General features: G+C 40.6%; 1 protein-coding gene across 1 annotated transcript in view; it reads right to left on the reverse strand.

Moving 5' to 3' along the window:
- Window positions 1–17,504, reverse strand: part of LOC126393459 (CUB and sushi domain-containing protein 1-like) — a 316,678-nt gene extending 299,174 nt beyond the window's left edge. The window contains exon 1 of the mRNA XM_050049648.1: window positions 17,324–17,504. The gene's annotated coding sequence lies outside the window, so the exon portion shown is untranslated. The remainder of the gene's footprint in view (window positions 1–17,323) is intronic.
- Window positions 17,505–20,006: the final 2,502 nt, after the last annotated feature.

Below are 20,006 nucleotides of genomic sequence, written 5' to 3' on the forward strand. Positions count from 1 at the left end.
CTTAGCAAGTCTATTTAACCCTCCATGAACTGGCATAAAGCTCTGCTCTTAAACTGGTTGATGCTTAGACACAAATATCCAATCCATTAAAATAACCACACACTATTCCAATCTGAGACACACAAACAGTAAAATGGATGCAAATGTAAGTCATCACAAAATCATGATCACAAATCTTTCTGGAACACAACTGTTGTCCACTTAAAAAACAAACTTTTAGTATAGTTTTTTAATGATTTGAATGATTAAAGTGTTTTTATCTGCTGCAGCATGTCATGCTTTGTTTCAAATAATAGAAGCAAAACAGCAAAACACAGCAAGAGAGCATGACATGCCATCTTGTTTTCCAGATTATTTTTTCCCCAGTAATGCTTTATTTGAAAGGCTTAGGGCTAGAGACAGTAGAAAGATGAGGGTGAAAAATACAGGATCAGGAATTAAATGTGAGTAGAGGACCTGCTGGGTAAGTGGTGCTTGTAGTATTCATTGAAATGTTGGAAACTCATAAATTACCATTTGAATCCTCTCAGAGAGCAGCCTTAGCCACTATATGACATGACTGTGAGCTCTGCCTCTTAGCAGCAATGCTAAACACGTTAATTAAAGTTTACTTCAGAATTGTGTGCAACCCTTGTACGTAGCCCATATGCATAACAATATATCAGTGATTTAATTTTGTAAACCATAGAAAACAGTATGACTTTATTATTGTTGACATAATACTGACATTTCTAACTATAATACAACACCTTGAAAATGGTATGATAGAAGAGGTGAAGAGGTGCGTATATGTATTCAGTAATAACAGTCGGTACAAGGCTTTCAGCCTGGTAGCCATTATGAACCGAACAATAAGCTGAAATAAACGCTACATTTGGGGGAAAAAAAATACAGTTTAAATTGTGTGAAACATAATGTTCTCAGTGCCACGATGCTCAACAAGGCAGCCTACACGACACAACAGGCAACGTGCTGTCTGTTCCTTCCATGCCAAAACCAACACATTCTTCTCCAGTGGGTGATGCTGAGAGGCACGCTGTGCTAAGCTAGCTTGTTGCAATGCAGTTAGTAATGCACGTAATGTCATTACCAGACCAGAAATAGAAGATCCCCCAGTAACCTACAGGTCTGGTGCCTGGAGCCACTTTAGTTTTGCTGTGAATTATGAGAATGATTGTGAGAGGGTGGTGGACATAAAAACAAAGGTATGTCCCATCTGCTAAATGTCAGTAGGTTATATCAGCGGGAATACTTCAAATATGTCACCTCATTTACACTGACATCACCCCAGTGTGTCAACTGGGGGAAGCAGACAAAAACAAAGAGCAACATCAGCTGCCAACTAATGTTATATCTGCAACATTTAGGCAGCCACTTCCCAACTGATTCAGGCAGGCGATTGGTAATGTTACATTTATAGCCGTGTATATGAGCTGCGGTGGAGAAAGCATGGATTCACAAACATGCTGAATGAAACTAAAAAAAAATTTATTGTGTTAGTGCTTATACATTTAAAACTTAAAAAAAAAACACAAACAGAACAATTTCTTTTGTTTGTATTTGTTTATGACTACTAGCCAACTTTCAATATTTTAAGGAGCTGTTTTTGTTTGATATGCTGCTAAAAACACGGCAGATGGGTCACTCGGGTATGGCTTCATTATTGTTTGAAGTGAAAAAAAGATCATACTTTATGATGTTAGTTTTAATAAATTAAAAATCTTAAAAAGTCAAGGACATTCTTTCGACATCTCTACTTTTTTCTGTACAGAAACCGAACTGTTACGTGATGCCACTGTGTCGTATCTAACCCAACCATGTATTTTGTGAATCGTTTACACCCTATTGAAAAATATTGATATTTGATATCACTGGGGAAAACTGCCATTAAAAGCATTACATTTTAAATTTCTATGAAAAGATAAATATAACAAGGCTATAACATGGCAATGATGGTCTTTCTTTTCTTGTTTAATAGCAAAGAACAGCAGAATGACTGTAATATTAAAAAAAAAACTTCTCTGCATAAATGAAAACAATATTCTTCTTGCAGTAGTGCACATGTGCGGACATCTCAATACCACACATTCAAAATGTCATAAAGTGCAATTAAAAAAACAAAACAGTTCTTTAGTCTAGTAGATCTTAACTTATGTTTTTTTGTTTTTTATTTCATAGTTGCATTGGCAAACGTATGTTTTCTATGGCAATAAAGCCCCTTGAAATTTAACTGAATTCAGCTGAGAAGAGAGAGGAAGTGAGAGGAGGAGGGGCTATGGGCGGTACAGCATGGTGTGTGTGTTAACTCTGTTGGAGAGAAGAGCGTGAGTAAGTAGTATTGATAGTACCGATACTGCTGAAAATGAGTATTGAAACTGTTTAACATATTGAGAAGCAATATGCATCAATAAATCAATATTTCTGACAACTCTTCACTGTATTTGACATGTATATCTTAGGGGACACTCCACAGATTCTACATATGAAGTTAGTTTACTCATCATGAGATCAACTCATCCTGAGAAAACAGCTGTTTGACTTCTGTGGCTCTCCAGGGAGCTTTCTAAAATTTCATAAAATAACTGATGATTATGTTACATCACCATTTTCTCAGACTTCAAACTTCCCACAGAAAGCCTGTGTGACAAACTGTGGGTGTGGAGATTGAACGACTACTGTCTTATTGTAACTCTATCCACCAGGGAAGGGCTAACGAAATATTCTACTTGCATAATGGGAGATGTAGGATCCTATGTTTTTGGAGGTTTGTGGTCAGTTTGGGAGGTGCTACAATGTATTCCTTGAGTTTCCCTAAGGGAGCAGAGTGTAAGATCTAGGGTGATTTAGTGGCATCTAGTGGTGAGAACTGCAGATTGCAACCAGCTGAAACTTCTCCTAGGTAGACATACTTAAGTGTTCATTGTTCAGGAGGTTTTTACTGAAATGAAAGTCAAGTCAACTTTATTTATAGAGCACATTTAAAAACTACAATCATTGACCAAAGTCCTTTACAATGGATACAATTATGCACAACAAGAAAGATAATCAACCAAGACAGTAGAGTTCGTCTTGAGCAAAGCCAATGAAAAAGATGCATATCAAACAATATGTTCTCATGATGAATCACCAAAAGCTAAGGCAAAGAGATGGGTTTTTAGCCGGGCTTTGAATATATTTAAAGAGGGTAAGGATCTAATTGTGTGTGGCAGGCTGTTTGAAAGGATGACGAATCAGTGTTTCTTTGACAAAGCTGGTCGGAGATGGGCCGCTAGCCCTGTGCCTGCTAATTTGCGCTCAAATTTTAGCTCTGATAATTTAAGATGCAGAGTTTCATGAGGTTTTCACTGGGTGTCAAATTATTAGCGGTTGTCTCTTTCTCTCCAAAACAAACAGACGCCCTGATTTTAACCATTTTTTTCTGACCCTGCTCATCACAGAGAGACTGCTAACTATGGTGGTTAATGTAAAAATATGAATAACAAGAACTGTCCTGTCTAGAGCCAGTGTTTGGTTTGTCCATTCTGGGCTACTGTAGAAACATGGTGGCTAAACATGGCAGACTCCATGGACAAGGACCCTCTCCCTATGAAATGGCTCATTCTAAGGAAACTGAAACACAATTCCTATTTTCAGGTGATCGCACACACACAAAAAAAAACCATACGTATTACATTGCATCCATTTTTGCCAATATATCCACCTTCAAAGAAAAACTTCACATGAGATCTTGGAATCTGTTGAACCGCTGACCACACACATGACCACACCATGGTGTAAGTTGTGACCAAATGTACTACTGACCACTGTACTAAAGTGCAAAACTAAATCACAGCTGCACGGTGTCATAACGGAGCATGTTGTCACCACTAGTTGGCAGCAGCAGCCTGCTTACTTAATTGGGTGCAGTTACTTTTTAGAGTTGAAATGAAAAAACCAAACACCTCAGTAGTCCATATTCTCCAACACATTTCCAACCAGCACAATGTACCTAACATGCTCTTGAACTGACAACTGCACGTGTATTATTTCCTATTTCATTTTCTTAAGGTTTAATTTTGTACTGTTTTATTACTAGTGTGGGTGCACTCACATTTGGCTGTCTCCCTGCCTTTGCGGCTGTGATGACCTAATTTCTCCACACACTTTATTAAGTTTCATCTTATCTTATCTTGTCCAGTCCGCTCCTGTGAAGGGTACAACACAATAAAGATGTTTAATTTTAATTTTCCCAGCTAGTGTGACCGGCGGACCCATGTATGACACATACACACTGTTGAAAGCCACCAGCAAAAAACATCCGCAGATGTTTTTCAATTTCTGATCTGATCAAGCCCAGAGCAAGACACACAAAAACACAAAGTCACACATGCGACACAACGGAGTGAAAGAACACCTTCTGTATTCATGAAAAATTAATAAAGCTGCTAACCGTTCCAGCTCCACATGTCTGTGTGTTTTTGTGTGTGTGTGTGTCATGCACTGGGCTCGATTAGATCAAGCTAAGTCGAAACAGAGGGAAGCACTGAAGCGTGACAGTGTTTGTGTGGGTTTGTGTGTGATGGAGGATTTGGAGAAATCCCGTTGCTCTGTTCTTAATAAGAAGAACAGCACCTTTCTGTCTGACAAAAGCTGCCTCCAGGACCAAAAATAATGGATAAGGCTTTTTCCACATTATGTTTCAAGGTCTAGGAGGTAATACTGGTGGTGGGCAAAGACCAAAATACAAAACAAAGCAGATATAATGTAACAAAATGGAGGACGAGGTGAGTGATTCAGCTGTATCATGAGGTTTTCCTTTGTTCCTCTAGTGCTCTGCTGACCTTACACAATGTAATTGCTGACCTGATGCTGACCGGAGTGACAGTTCTGCTCATTTGACAGCTTGTGTCAGAAGACCAGGAAAGACAATTATCAAGCATGTTTGATACGAATTGGGACGTCCCGCTTGAGGTCAGGAGCATTGGAGGGCAATTAAACGGCGGCGTGCTGACTCCCTCACAGCAGGTCTGCAATGAGGTTTCATAATTACCCTGCCGACATGCCGATTCTGAAAACTTGTTACAGGTGTAAAGATATGCTTTGCTGCCAGGCACACAACACAATCCCACTTTCTTAGCAGCCTCCTATTGATTTGCTTTGACTGCTTTTCTATAGTTGCATCATGTCCCTCTGAGACTTTTGGATTTTTGGGTAAGAACGAGAATAGTTAGTCCTCATTTGTGAAACCCCATGTGATCTACTTTGCACACCATTTCAACATGAACGCATTGAAACTCCATCGCCAACAACCCAAGCAGGCACCCAACATGATGTCATCTGGATAAAGTTGAATAATGTGGAGATATTTTACAGATAAGCAAGCCACAATTTGGCAAGATCCACTTTCTGTTACTATAGCTTCATGGATGAACCATCAGCAATTTACTTAAATAAAGAATTACAATTATCTCAACATGAACAACACTGTGGCATGGGCACCCAGTTATCAAACTGTTAAATATGAATTATGTGATTTCAGAGGAAGAAAAAAGCTTTTTATTTGAAACACCTGTAGACTGAAATGTGCTGAAATATAAAAATAATTCCAGAGGTATCGTAAATTAATTAAAAGTACGATAGTCTGTTGAGGCCATTAATATCTTCACTATAGAGACAGTGTTTTGGAGTGAGTAGCACTGGTCAAAATTATTATTATTTTTTGCTATTAATTTCCAATTCAGAGTTTGGGTAAAACAAAAATAACTATGTGTTATGATTTTGTCACACCACAAGGAAACGTGTCACTAACCATCCATCTAAATTTGAATTTGAATGATTAAAAATTAGGTTTCAACATCATGAAAAAAAGCTAACAGCTAACCCAGTAACACAAAGCACGCATGGCTGGTGACAGCCTCTCATTCAGCAGCTAACAGCAGCTAATGTTAGCACAAAGCAGGAAGGAGAGCCATGACATCACTCGGAACGTCACTCTCCATTAAAATCCTTCTAAACAGAAGCTGCTTGGTGTGCAGACTTATTTGTTTTCTACTTTGCTATATGTTTTTTGGTCCAGAACCCACTCCATTGGATAATGGGATGTGTGTGTGTCTTTTGTGCAATTGTTGAGCACAAAGCACACACCCATAGTAGTAAGCAGTAACTGTTGGTGGGCTGGGGAGCCAATTTGGGCTAAAAGACTGAAAGGCGTGTTTGTGGCGGCTATTAAGCTTGTGTCTATATGATTGAGGCATTTAATAGAGTTGGTTATTCACGTAGTTATTAGACCGAAAGCCAAGAGAGCTTGTAGCAAACTCACCGCTCACACACAGCAGATGAGCAAGACAACACTGATGCTTTGTGCTCTTAGTGTAGTTTTACGTACATAGTACAGGAGCGGTTATGATAAGGATGGCTACAGTATGTCTTCGAGCCATGATCTGAGGCCCACCCAAAAAATCCTGGACACAAAAACAGAGAAAAACTGTTTCACAGTGTAACTCCACAATGCAGCACTGTATAGTTCCTGGTCATTTAACATGTTTTCAACAAGTATCTTTAACATGTATAATGTGTTTAAAAAGAAGCCTCTGATATTACTTTATGCCGACTTTAATTTAAGCTTTTTTTTCTCTCTCTTAATAGGACAATGTAACATAAAGAGATGGATTTCTTGTTTTCTAAGAAAAGCACACCTGCACTACAACACACACACAGACACAGACAGACAACCACACACACAGGCAGAGATTTGATCCTACAGTGGCCTAGTTTAAACCCTCAGACACAAACCCCAATACAAATTCAAAGGCTTACTGTCTCTCCCTCTTTCCGTGAACACATACTTAATATTCTTGTTGCCCTCTCCCTCACTTTCTTGCCTTCTGCCTTTCACTCTCTCCTTCTGTCTGTCTGTCTCTTTTACACGCGCACGCACGCGCGCGCGCGCGCGCGCACACACACACACACACACACACACACACACACAAAGGTTTGCCCTGTCTTTCAGCTTAAGCAGAGATTGTCATGGAGTCATGCAAAGTTTCAACTGAAGAACGTCAACCAAGCACGTCAGATTAACACAAGGCTGGCTCCACTAGATAGAGCACACACACACACACACACACACACACACACACACACACACACACACACACACACACACATCAAACACACATGCACGTTCTCAAAGACACACACACTTTGATTTGCTAAGACCCTGACTGACTGACACATCAGACATGAGTGGATGGCAGCGAGAGAAAGAGGAAGGAAATGGGATATATGGCTGGGAGAGTTCAAAAAGTGAAAATTCTGGGTAAAAAGCAGCAATTTCAAGTAAAAAAGAAACTTACCTGGACCCACAAATACTTTAATTATGTAACAAAACTGAGCTAATTCTACCCTGACAGAAAGACATAACCGGGAACACGCGCACATAAACAGCAGGGAGTCATGAACAACTTCTGAGTGGCTGTTGTTCCTAAAGAAAAATCAAGGGGGGATTGGCACCGTTTGGCACGTTTGGCACACGTAATGGAAACCCAACCTGATTTGATTAACACAGCTGCAAAATAATGAGTTCACATCCCTCTCAGCCAACCACAAACAGCCACAGCATCAGATAGGGAGTATATATTCAGCATCTGTCATCTTAGAAAAGTCAAAAGAAAAGAAACAGAGTGAGACTGCGAGAGAGAAAGAGAGAGCGCGCGCGCACGAGAGAAACGCAACATTGATTTACAATTGTGGTGACCTCCTCCCAGGCTACCTTTGCATCATCAGCCCGTGGAGGTCTGCTCGCAGTTCCGTATATTCGGACACTGCGAGCTTGGACCTCCCGGACCAAAACATCAGTTTCCTCCTGGGAGAAGTTTGGCCGTCTGACGCTGCTGCTCTCTTCTGCCATGGCGAATTGAGTAAACTCTCATTACGCCTTCGCGCGGCGCATTTAAGGGCGAGGAGAGGGGCTCATTTGATTGGTGTGATGTGTGTAAAACCCACTCCACGCCTTCTCTCCTCCCTCTTTCCGACTTGCGCAGGTAGGAGGGACGGAGGTGGGAAAGAGGAGTAGCTGCGCCAGCTCGCACGGTGTGCCAAACTTGCAAAATCCGCCTGGCCACACCCAGTTGGCGAAGCGCAGGTGCGCTGCGCCCCCACCTCGCCCGGTCTGCGAAACTAGAGCCCTGTGTCATATTAAGTAGCTGTGAGCTGTAAATTCACCACTTCCAAGCAAAAGAGTGAAGATGATGTTGTCTCAGAGCTTCACAGTGCAAAGCATGTCTTCCTCTGTACCTCTGCCTGCATGTATGCAGCTTCCTGTACCAAAGATCAGCGTGAAAGTCAAGAGTGCTCACTCTGCAGCAAAATCTGGGGACCAAATCGTCCCCAGTGGTACACTGCACAGCTAGCACTGACTAGCAAGGGGTGTCTGACTAATGATTTGAATCTCTGACTTTCAGAGGGCAGCACCAGTAAACAGTAAATTAAATAATTACCCAAACAGGCCTCTGTATCACTGCAGTATAATGAGTGCTTTCTAGAAAAAATGTGCACATTTCCTGTAAACTTCTCTGCTTAAAATGCCCTGCCTTGTCCCGCTCCATATTGCTGGTGTCACTTTTTGTCCCCATTTCACTTCAAAGGTCTTGCAGCATCTCATAACCAGGTGAGATTTAACACGCTTTCATTTAGTGCTGCAAAATTAACAGAATATTAATCACAATCACAATTTTTGCTACCCACAATTAAATGAACATTATCAACTGCAACATTAACGTTTGAAATGTGTGCTCGGCTCAGAAAACTCTGCTGCATTTCATATCAAGTGCTTCCTAAACTAACAGCCAGCCTCCACTTCTGAAGAGCTGTCACGCCGCTGCGTGCAGCCTGTGAAAAACTTTCCTGAATGTTGCAACTGCAGACAGGCAGACGAAAATCAGCCGTCATCAACCATCATCATCTGTTGTTTGGAAGTAATTCGGATTCAAGAGAGAATAAATCATACACAAAGACTGAATGAGACGTGTCTGCACCGCAAAGCTACACAATTATCTTGTTAAACCGCCTGAAAAAACTCAATCTGCAGTACGACGAATGCATGAAGGGTGAGAAAAATAACATTGCCAGCGTCACATCTCTGAATCCCATCTTACTACAACATCATAATGTTAAGGCTGTAAAAAATAAATAAATAAATAAATAAAAATACAGCTGAGGATATGTATCCATAGAAGATGCTCTTAATTCAGGTGAAAAATAATGTTATTTTAAGTCTAAGTTTAATGCAAAGATTTGTTAGTTAGCAGGAATGTACAAGGTGAAAGTAAAACCTCTGTTGATTTAATTTTGGATAAAAAGTTGTTGTTTTTAAATTTAATTCATATTCTGCTCTAGGAGATGAACTGAACTCAGGTGAAGAAGAAATTAGCACAAGAATGTAGTGCAACATGGAGGTAAAGGCAGTGCTCTGCTTATCTAAATGTGAAACCATAATCCTGCAGCGCTACTTGCATTTACACTTAATCACACACATATATTCGTCACAGTTGGACGCTCATAAAATCCAACTGCTTGGTATTCTTGGGCTACGTTCAGACATGGGTCTGTCGTACTCCAGTCCAAAGGCTGTGATGCCGAAAAGTAACTTTTGAACTTTAGCACTGACAACAACTGCACTTTATCTAGCTAACAACTATCCATAAACCAACACAAACACATGGATAAACTGCAAAAATGACCTATGAGGCAGAAAAAAAGTTAATACTTTGCTTAATTTCTGGTCTGTGCCATCAAGCAATCCAACAGCTGTCTAATTGGAACACTCACACATGTATAAAACATAAAATTGTCTGTGCAGACTGGCAGATGGTTGTGTTTATTAAGAGAGAAGTGTGTGTAAATGTCCCAAAATTAGTGCTGTAATGATTAATTGATGAAAAATGCCACACATAATGTGCTTAGCATGAAGTGTTGTGTAGAGTACGGCTTCACTTTGCACTGATCTTTGTCATACATAGTACTTGACCTCTCTCGCCCTCCACTCTCTGTCTTTCTCTCTCTGAATATTAAAAAGCTGACAGCAATGTGGCCATTAATATTAACACTCTCCATGCATATGTAATAACATTTAGTCATCATGGATTCAGCACTTCCTCTGAAGGGATATCGTGACTTGATGAACAGTGGAACTACTTTTTACTCAGCAGGTAGTGACCACATTGTGAAGCAAAGGTTTTTACACTGATAGTTTCATTAGCATCATCAGTGCGACGATGGTCATCATTAAAAACTCTTTACTTTGTCTCTCACTCTCTCTCTGTCCCTCTCGATCCCTCAGTCTTGCTCTCCACCTGCCCTGCTTTTCACGGAGTCGTGTAGTTAAATAATTGAAGTAGCGAGTGCGTTGGGTCTCGGTTAAAATAGAGCCAACGTTTGCAGTGGAGCACTTGACCTCTTCAACCTTCCAGATTCAAGTCTGGATAAATCCACTGCACTGCTCTGCCATGCTGACGCTACCACAGAGTCATTAATATTGCTACCAGCAATTTATGTCATAGCAGGTTGCCTAGTGTTCGTCTGTGTGGGAGACAATGACGTGTTGAATTTGTTACTTTTACTTACTGGGCACTTGTCACGTTGGATATAAAGTTTCAACAGTTTTTGTTGGCTAACTTTTCAACACAGCCTCGAATCTCTTCTCTCTCTCAGTCTCCCTGTCTCTCCCAACCAGCCTCTTTCACACACTGGAGAGAAATGCAGCCGAACAAGTGAAGCACTGTTACAATCAAGTGAACAGACAAGAGCCAACAATGGCAGTGGAGTGGAAAACTAGCAAAGAGCAGAACTGTACTTGGCCTCTACTGGCTAGCCTGTCTGGACATTTAACCACCACGCACTCAAACACTCACATTACACATGCTCAAGAGATACTGTTATGTAAAATAAAACAGGAAGAAAAGTGGGTAGAAGCTCATACTTTATGCAAAGACTTTTCATTACGGTGACTGAAATGACATAAGCTTGTTTGTTCGACATCACACAAATGGTTGCATGTGCATTACTTTTAATAAAATATCATGCAAACCCGTGTATGAGGACACATTGAATGATGTCAGCTGGCCTTAAACATGTTGGCGATGAGGAAACTATGACAAAGCTATAGCCAACACTTCTACGAAATAGACAAGTAATTGTCAATGTAGTATCAGAACATTTTTGTCACTCTGATAATAAATCACATGAAACAACCTGACAATAAATTGGCACACACACTCCTTCATTCTACTCAACATTGCTTTGCCCGAGGGCCACTTTTGCAAAATGACAGGAGGCCAGTTCATAAACAAACATTTATAATATTTATATAATAAATGAATTGCCTGTTTTCAACCTTTCGACATTTGCTCTCCTCACTTATCTTTGCCAGGAAGCATATCCAGTCGCAGCAGCCCCGTGCAGGTCAGATGTATGCAGGGTGTTTAGAGGATTTGGGGACATTTGGGGCTTGACCTAGACCATGGTCCAGGGGACCTTCTGCTGGTTTTGATAAACAAGCTTTTTTTGATGCTTTTTTATGCATTCTGACATCCAATTTACATTCAAAGTACAAAAACATTCCCAATTTGAATCAATTTGTTTTTATTTTGAGTTAGAAAATGGTCAGCGGGTCACCCAGGACCCTATCACGGGCCAGACTGGGCCATAAATTGGGTATTACTGCTTTGGGCTTTAGGCCTAAAAGTTTGAGAAACAAAGATCGAACCAAACTGACCTCTCTGGCCCTGATTTCATCTCATGAAGGGGTGAGAGGCGGGGGATTTGAAGCATTTTAAGTTGCTGGTGCTTGAATTTATTTTTCTTCTTTAAGTTAAGGTGTAAAGGCAATAATAGCTCAAGCTTTGCTTACTGGCTAAAATTGTATTTTGACCGCAGTGGTTTCAGTGGCAGAACTCTTTTAGATAGACATCTCTGGTTTGCTGACTGCCTGGAATTGGATTTGTTGCATGAGCAGGCAGAAAACAACCAAGCGACTGCTGGCAATCTGCTGGTTTGGTTACCACACACACACACACACACACACACACATACAAAGCACAATAATCCTTGACTGATTACAGTTCTCACAGTGAAAGCTGTCAACACAGGCCACAACTCTACAACCTAACCAGCGGGAGAGTGTTAGTGAATTGCGCATGTGTATGTGTGTGTATATGGTTGTATTTGTGAGTTTGTTGTGGTCAGTGATTTTGTTGCTCTCCAGTTGTGGATGGAATTTGACTGCTGATATGCTCATTGCAGCCCAGGGCAAGACAAGTGAATGTGTGTGTCTTTGTGTGCTTGTGCGTGTGTTTGTGTGAGTGAGTAATTGGTGGTGAGAGAAAGCGACATTTGGGTAGGCAGGAAGTGACCTGTATCTCAGACGGTAAGCAACACAACCAGTGACCACACACACACACACACACACACACACACACACAGATACTATGCTGGGTTCTTGTCTCACAACTTGTGTCATAGTGAGTCCATGCTTGGATGAACTGCAGCAGAATGTCGAAAAAGATGGCAGAAAGACAGAGAGAGAGAAACAGTAAATATAGTTTTACGCTTCAGAGGAGGCTCGCAGTGCGGCTTGGCCTCTCTTTGACCACAGGCAGAATGATAAAGGAACGTCAGGTAGTGTATGATAAAACATGATGTACTTACATAGTGTTTACTTTAACTTCATACATGTATCAAATATATCTTTCCTTGTGTTTTTAAATGGTTACTTTTACTTAACATACACATATACAACAGCAGGTGCATGTAAATGTACTTGATATATGAGCTACATATTTCAAATTTGAATTGCAAAATTAGTAAGTTTCAACTGAAAAACACAAGCAAACATTAAATAAAAGCATATGTAAGAGAAAAAGACAATAAAAAAGATAATTAAAATAGCATATGTAATACATGTATGTAAGATACAACTACTATGTGCACATACTGCCGTACTCTCGTCCTTCTAGGAGTTACCAAGCCTTAGGCACTAAAGCCATTACCCAGTTATGGCCTGAAATGTACTTGCTCTTTACTACACTTTCGCATGCACATGAAGGCTGCCTAGCATATCCTGTGTCTGTTTCAAAGGTTGGTTGAAATAGGGATGCACCGAATATTCGGTAACCAAATATATTCAGACGAATATTGCAAAAAAACACACATTCGGTATTCGGTGGAATAAGTGAAAAGCAAGGCCGAATAATAGCGGCGTGTTTTGATAACGCAATCAAACAGCGTGCGGTGACGGACGGAGTAAAATGTCGGCAGTGTGGCGATATTTTACTCCGTCCGTCACCGCACTCGCATTTGCGACTAAAAATAGTTTTGTGCGAGCAAAATAAATCATTCAGCACGCTGTGCGAGTACAGATTTCAACCAGCAGCAGAAACGAAAGGCGAATCCCACCGATTGTGGGTTGAACGGGGGTCACAGACACAGACAGGAATGTATTCCTGTCAAATACGGCGGCCATTGGCTTACCGGTTCCAATAATGTTCTCTTCTTGGCGTCATGACTGCCCAGTAGTACCTGGACAGCTGAGCCGTGGCAGCACACAGGTATGTGATGTGTCAGAGGAGAAACGAGCCGTTCACATTACTCTTTGTGGAAGGTAACGGTCCACAAACCTCAGCGCACTTTAGGGACTGTTCGTTACTTATGAAGGGACCTGTCAGGGGAGGAGGGTGGCTGGTTGATTTTTAGTTTTTTTTTTTTAATTTATTTTGATCCCCCCTATGTTAATCACTTATTGATGCTGTTTTTGAAGTATGAATAAGTCAATAAGTAATTTATTCCTTTGAAATATCAGTGATGTATTATAGAAAAGTGATTTATCTTTTTATAAATGACAAAAGGCACATCTGCCTCATTTTTGCTGTGGTATCCTGATACTACTCAGAACCATGATATTTTCACTGGTATCGTACCGTGGGTCCCAATTTTGGTACCGTGACAACACTAATCTGGAGGGGGTTCATCTGCAAAAACTAATGAAAAACTAAACAACGGTATTTGGTACTTGGTATTCGGCCAAGCATTTAATTTTATTCAGCTTCGGCTTCGGCCACAAATTTTCATTTCGGTGCATCCCTAGAAACTAACACATTAGCAAGATGCAGTACACTCATGAACGATCGGGGTGGTGTGGTGATGTGATAAGGTCAGGGGTCAGTGGATACGTCAGCAGCAAATACTGGTAATGTTTCTCAACATCAATTTCTCGCAGTAGCAGAATGAGAGAAACACATTCACTGTTGTCGCTGCAGGCTCTAGATGGGCTTGACATACTATCTACTGTGGTGCAACCGAAGCTTTTCTTGCCATGATCTCAGAATTAACAATAGAGTAACTGTTGTTAGTATTGCTATGTTTACTGTTGGCGTTATGTAAATTTGGAAGTTCTATAAGGTCTGACCTCTCTGGTCTGCCCTCTGGTGGAATTCACCAGTAACACGGTAGGGCTGCGCTAATTGTAAAGTTTTGGACTGATACCAATGTTTAAAGGCCACTGGCTGCTGTCTTTTTGTTTTTGTTGTTTTTTATTCCAAACAAAGACATCTTCATTTAAAAAAAAAATAACATGAATAACATGTTTTAATGTAATTCAGCCCTTTATTACACTAACTTTGAATGAGTACAAATGAAGTCATACAAATTTAATAAACAATCTTAAATATAACATTCTTTCACATGAAAAAGATCTTTAAAAAGAAATTACTGCTTCAAAAGTCTTTGTACCATATATATCATAATTCCCTCTCTAATATCTATTTTAGATCAACAATTTTCTCCTTAAAACAACTGTATTTATTTAAGTTTCTCCTCAAAAACTGAATTTTACAAGATTACACTGAACACATCATGATAAAGTTGTCATTTAGTTTTGCCCAATATTCACTTTTAGTGAACAGAGCTTGAAGGGATCATATTGTAACTCAGTGCAACCTCCATCAGCTGTTAGTTGCGGCCCCCCGGCTGCTAACAGCTAACGTTAACTGGCTCTCCTCCTGCCGATGTCAACAGGGAACCAATAAGGTGCATTCCCTGGTGCATCAATAGTGAGTTTACGGTGTCCTTTTGTCCTAAAGATGTCCCATGGAAAATATGTGTTTGTCCCAAATACATTTTTGCCCCTGGGGTTGATGGGACATTGTTAGTCAGGAGCCCTGCTTTTTATCCTGTGCAAAATTGATGTGACACAAAGGAAAAACATCAGCCACTGCCACTGGCGAATGTCAACTTATTTGCCGATAGGTCAGTGGTCAATGGATTCAAACAGTTTGTCACACAGACTAGGACCCAATCACAGGCAACGAGCTGTGTGCAGTTTGTGGGACGACAAGCAGAGGTGTTTGAAATTGTATTTCAAATTGCACAGCAGTTGTAACTGCAGACTGCTAAAAAACATGCAGGTGCACTTCTAAGGATGTTTGTCAATGTGTTTTTGTGAGGAAATAATACAATATATGAGAAAAAAAACCCAACATTTTCTAAATGTAACTTTAAAAAATGTGCTTAAAAACAGCGCTTAAAATAAGTGCTAGTGTAGAAATCGCTGAGCTTTACATGGTGTCTACTCAGGAGGCATAACATGAGCAGCAGCATGAGCAGCAGTAGTTTCAGTGCTTCATCTGTGGCTACACAGGAAGCATTTAGGCACAGTATTGAGTGTAGGTTATACATGCTTTGGCAGCACCCACAGCCCAACACACCTCACTAAAGTTATTTAGGCTACATTTACGTGAGAGTGACACGTGAGTTGTTAGGCGGCTGTGGTAGACAGCTAGATCGATTAAAATAGAGGCGTATATGCTCAAACAGACACGCGTGAAATGTACGACTGGAAAACACCGCTCAACCTCTTTCTGTGTAGACAAGTCGTTAATGTGAACAAGAACGAGTGGGTCAAAAGAAATCATCCACGTCCTCGTTGAGCCATCTGTCACCTTTAGGTGGTTTTGATGGATCCTCTATTGGCGCTGTCAGCACTGTCTTCTGGACTGTCTGCTTTATGAAACAGCTTTGGATTGAAATGAAGGCGACAGAGTGAGAGAGATAGCAGGCTAGAGAGTGAAGGAGAAATACTTATGTGTGCCTTTGCCTAATGCTACCTTGTGTGTGTGTGTGTGTGTGTGTGTGTGTGTGTGTGTGTGTGTGTGTGTGTGTGTGTGTGTGTGTGTGTGTGTGTGTGTGTTTTGATCAATGAGCAAGGCGTCCATGCAGTCAGCCTTGTTAATGTGTCTGACTGCGAATGACCCTTAAGGCGGGAGGAAGGACAGATGCATTAGGGGGAGAGAGAGTAAGAGAGTAAGAGAGGGATGTTTTCTCTTCAGGTTGGCTTCATCTTTCCAGAAGAGCTTTTCTCCAACTTTAAGCTAAAATTGCTGTGCCAACTGGCACATACTCGACACGAAACTGCCATTTTCATGTTGTAAAACACACTAATTCACCAACTGTACAGACAATTAAGACTGCTGATCAAACACAAACCCTTGATGTGCCCGCACAATGATACATAATCGTGTCTTCAATCTAACACTCACAATCAGCTTTCTACTAAACACAAGGATCATAAAGAGGTCTGGAACTATTTTCGGTCTGCAGCGTTCCACTTTTCACTTTTAAAATGTGTTTCCAAACACAGAGTACACTCTGACAGAGTGCTATCAGTGATCCTGTTCATTTATTCAGAGTGTCACACCCCCAGTGCCTTCTGAGTGCATTCTGGCCAGGAAGAAGATGCAGCAAAGAGTTCAAATTTCACTGTAGTGAATTCTATTAAGGTAATCAGATAAACTTGCTGGCAGGAGAGCTGCCACTCTGCAAGGGTGAAAATACTACACCTCTCAGTCGTGTACACAGCAGTGGGAGGGAATATCAACTTCAAACATATAACTGACAGCAAGTTTTTAACACTTTTAATCTTCTTTTTGTCACATGCAAACTGCACTTTTACTTAGTGCCACTGGTAAAACAACCCCCAAAAATCAGAACGAAGAAAAAAAGATAAGACTAGCAAAGAAAGACCATAAATATTTATTTTAATGCTGTCAAACAATTTAAAAAAAATATCAAATTAATTACATGTTCTGTGATTAACTAATCTAAATGAATCGTATAAATCAGTTTTTGCTGTTAAAGTTTTTTTTTAAAATTAAGTTCAAATTCATTTTTGGCAGATGTGTCGTAGTACAGCTGCTGGATTTTGGACACAACTGTCCCCGCGTCCTCCACCACCGAAACTGGTCTGCAATCCATTTTGCAAGGCGGTTAGTTAGTCGGTCACAGGTAGACTTACTCAGTTTGTGTCTGAACGCCTGGTCGAGTGTGGCTTGACGAGGCTGGCTGCTAGCGCTAGCATCAGAAGCTGTGCTTTCTCAGACCTCCAGGTTTGCTGATAAAGTCTTTGCGTTGAGGTGATATTTCAGGCCTGAAGTACTCCAGTGGCATGAAAGTTCCTTACTGCAGAAACTGTAGAGAACGACGCATCAACAGTTCTATCTGGGTGTTTTTTAAATGTAAATGTTCCATTCATGGGGTCAAGCAGCGTTATCTCATCAGCCTCCATCATGTGACAAAGCCACTGTGGCCTTCAAAGACTCACCAGGTCAAAGGGCACCCCAGAGCACAATTAGTCAGCATTATTTTTTTTAACATGTTATTTTTTTCTGTGATTAATTCATTGAAATGAATGCATTATTCTGACAGCCCAATGGTTAGCTTAGGTTAGCATAAAGACTGGAAACAACCAGCCTGGCTGTCAGACTTAGGAGGATTCTGCTCATCAGCACCTATAGAGCTCATTGATTGTCATTTGTTTCCACCGTATAAAGATAGAGGGGCAGAAGCAACAAGTTTTGGTTTTACTAGGTGCTATGTACAGGACAATTTCCTGGAAAAATATTAAACCTTAAACTGTTGAGGAGAATTTTGTGATGCGGCCCAGTTTCAGAAGGTTAAATGCCGATAATGCTTATGGTTTTACATGCACAGAGATTTGGCACCGGAGATGCTAATACTACTTATATTGGTTGTTGAGCCAAAAATCCAGAAATTGCTCAATGTCCAACTCTGTCTGGAGTTGGCTGCATTTTCTGAATCCATCTGTGTTATGGCTCCAGCTCTGATTGGTAAATGACAGAACACTGTGAGAGCTGGATGTGACTCCTGGCTGACTGGCTGGCTGAGTGTCCAAAGCTGCTCTAGAGGGGATTGTTCAAATGTAACAAGGGGATGATGGCTGGGGAAGCATTGTATTGCTTTTTTTCCTTTCTCTGAAAAGAGAAGCATACTGTCTATAATCTGCGTTAATGCCATGATCCAGGATTTATTTGGTAATTTAACAGAAAAGCTTATGTAAATAATAGACTTTTTTTAGCAAGTCGGCATGACAACACGTCTGATTTGTTCATGATGCAGTCTAGATAATCATTTCAAAAATCTCTTTTTATATAATAATGTGTGTCTCAAAGCATAAAGGGATGGGAGCTATTTGATCATCTACCAATTCAACCCATTTCCACATGTTTTCCTCTTAGGTCCATACCACCTGTTACACTGAAAAGTAAAACAAGATGTGCCTTACCCTAAACTGAACTCAAAGAGGTGGTGGAAATAACTGTGAAAGACAAGTTTAATATGGCACATCCTCAATTCACTAAATGCCACCATCAGACCCACTGTCAGAATAACAAAGTCAACGGTTGTCACAATATGTCAGGTTGTTGTAATGTGCCATAACAGGTATGGCAGGTCTTAAAATTACATTGACAAGGTTATGGCAACTCCTCAAAAATCATCAGTCCTTAATATCAGCTGTAGTTTTGGAGAATGGCCAACTGGCAGTGACAGATGTAAAATAGCTTCAACTGTTAAATAGCAGAACTTTCTGACACTGAAAGGGCAACCTCCCAGCGGTATAAAAAATATCCAAAATCAAGTGTGATGGTGAGAATGTTGACAACACTACACTTAGATGAAGGAGGTTTGACAGCCGAGATTCAGTTATCTTCTACATTAGGAGTCCCAACAATGACAGGGTGAGAGCAACTTTTAAAAATGCTAAAAGTATCCCTTTTTTTTACCCAACTAAATTCAAGCATACATTGTCTTACTTCAAAAACTAATGTCTTATCCAAACTATAACTATGTTTTTTGGTGATGAAGGGCAGTAGCACCCTTCTGTCTGGAGTTTGCATGTTCTTCCCGTGTCAGTGTGGGTTTTCTCCAGGTACTCCGGCTTCCTCCCACAGTCCAAAGACATGCAGGTTAATTGGTGACTCTAAATTGCTCGTAGGTGTGAATGTGAGCGTGAATGGTTGTCTGTCTCTATGTGTCAGCCCTGTGATAGATAGTCTGGTGACCTGTACAGGGTGTACCCCGCTTCTCACCCAATGTCAGCTGGGATAGGCTCCAGCCTCCCGTGACCCCTAACAGGAAAAGCAGTTGGACATGGACAATGAATGAATGAATGAATGAATGAAAGGGAAGTAATGGCTTCATGAAGCGACTAAAGCTACTTACTCTTGCTAATTTTATGCATATGTTTCAGCCATTCTAAAAGCATAGCTCTCGTGCTGGCAATGTCAGTCTGTCAGTCTGTTACCACCTGGTCCAAACTGAAAATTCAAAACAATTATTAAATGGATTGGCATAAAATTTGGTACATATATTCACGGTGTCAAGAGGATGAATAGTAATTACCTGACATAACCTCTATCACCAGTAAAGAAGCTCTGAGAGGCGAGGCAGTTTTTAAAATATTCTATAGGCTGCATTCACTGTATCCCCATTTCTGTCTGACACATCAAATATAAACAAAGGGAAATACTGATGTATTTTTCCCCCCTGTACAACCCCTATTCAAAATCACATTATAGAAACAGAAATGCATTTTACTTGGTTGAAATGCATATGTTGGGAGGAGAGAGGAGAGGAGTGATTGCATTAAGCCTGTGCAACAGATCAAAGTAGTAGGAAAG

This window comes from Epinephelus moara, chromosome 1 (genome assembly GCF_006386435.1).
Source record: "Epinephelus moara isolate mb chromosome 1, YSFRI_EMoa_1.0, whole genome shotgun sequence".
Classification (NCBI taxonomy): Eukaryota; Metazoa; Chordata; class Actinopteri; order Perciformes; family Serranidae; genus Epinephelus; species Epinephelus moara.